This window comes from Amblyomma maculatum, chromosome 8 (assembly GCF_055883805.1).
Source record: "Amblyomma maculatum isolate TAMU_Amacu chromosome 8, ASM5588380v1, whole genome shotgun sequence".
Taxonomy (NCBI): Eukaryota; Metazoa; Arthropoda; class Arachnida; order Ixodida; family Ixodidae; genus Amblyomma; species Amblyomma maculatum.
This window is the reverse complement of record NC_139351.1, coordinates 60,048,114-60,050,028: the sequence shown is the minus strand read 5'-3', so window position 1 is coordinate 60,050,028 and position 1,915 is coordinate 60,048,114.

Below are 1,915 nucleotides of genomic sequence, written 5' to 3'. Positions count from 1 at the left end.
TTCGGACCCTCAGCGCGTACCTGGGCAGAGCACAAAGCAAGCGACGAGAAAGAAATTCATCTCAAGCCACATTAAAACGCAACTTTTTGTTTACTGTAGTCGGCACCAGATGCGCAGTTCAGTGTCTCAATCTTGTTGAGAGTGAGAGAAAACTTTATTGTCGGGAGTAGTCTTACTGGGTGTTAGTGGAAAAGCCAAGTGGTCGTTAGCTGATGGCTTGCGGCGAGTTCTCCAACGCGATTTACGGCGCCCAATTGTCTATCGGGGCTCGCGTTACGCAGCACTTCTTCCCAGGATTCAAGTGAGGGAGCTTCTATGAGAGCCTTGGGAGGCGGGTCCTCTGAGCAATCCCAAAGGATATAATTAAGGTCGGCTTTCTCTCTGCACTTAGTGCATGATGAGCTTATGCTGTACGGAAATATGTGTAGGTAAACCGCAGGGCTGGGGAAGGAGTTCGTTGGTATCTTTCTCCAAATAATTTCTTGTTGTCTTGTTACTGATTTGTGTTGAAAATATCTTTGTTTGCTGGTCCTAAGACTCGACCTTCTCCGCAGGGTGTCAAATGCCACGGTCGTGCAGCAGTATGGGCGCCAATGCGTTCATTTGAATTTGTTTTTTTGCGTAATTTTTTGGTTTGTTTTCAATCTCTACAAAAATATTCCCTTTCAGAAAGCTTAATGGCCAACATTATTTAGTATTTTTACAGAGGATGGCGGATGGCCTACATAGCGCGCTTGGACTGAAATCGACGGTTAAATCGCTCTGTGAGCGAAGAAGGGAGCATGAACAATGAATGAACCAGACAACAAGACGCATAGAAGAAAACGGAGAAACAAACAGGAAAGCGACTGGACCACCAGTTGTTTATTCGTGAGTTAGGGGCAAAAATATATACAGGGCACTTTGTCACCGATCGCTATCACAACCTTTCGTCGTGGAATCAGATCTTTCCAATGACGGTTGCATGTTTATCGAACAATCAGCAACCTAGTTCGCGTTGCCTACTTTTAGTAGACACCATATTTGCAAACGCAACGTCAGAAAACATTGCGAAAAATAAATTCTGTTAACATAATAAAAAAGCAAAGGCCCATTGCAAATAGACGTCAAACAATAAATCAACAACTTGCACATAAGACAATCCCTAATACTAAGGCTTGGTGATTACAACAGTTTTGAGAACGCGATTTTGTCATTCCGAACGGCCACAGAGCAATCACTACAACATGCGCCTCCTTTCTTAGCAGTCAGAAGGGCCTCAAGAACATCACACGCTGTCTTATTGCAGCTCCTATCAAGATCCTTTATGCCGTCACGCACCGGATCACATTTGCACTCTTTGCAGGGTAGCGGAAAATTGGCCCGCTTTCTTTTTCTAGTAAGTTTGAGTGCTCCAATGTTTTACCGTTCATAGAGTGACCAGTCTAGCCTATGTAGACCACGCCGCAGGTAAGTGGAACTTCATATAAACCCCATCAACTTCACACTCCACAAAGGGATAGCCATGCTTATTATCTCAATGAGGCTTCTTTCGTCTCCCAATATATGCGCGCAGACAGCTGACGTTTCTGAGGGCTCAGAAAACGACAGGCATGTTATACCTGCATCAACCTTCTTGAGGCTATGGGCAAAAGGATGCGTGTGAAGGACCACTTGTGGTCTCCATTGTCGTGGCTTCGTTATGGTGCTTTCCTTCCCTTTCATTTTTTGCAAAGACACAAAGGGCACAAGAAGTCTGCATTTCCAAGTCGGTTAAATGATTGTTAAAACAATTCTCAACCATGTGACCACAGTAATTCATCAGGGAGGATTCGAAACAAAGAGAAGCGACGGCCCTTGTTACCATCTTGGAATGTGTCGAAGCATAAAGCACCAATTCTTTCTTCGTGTAATGCACTAATTAGTCCAACAACGT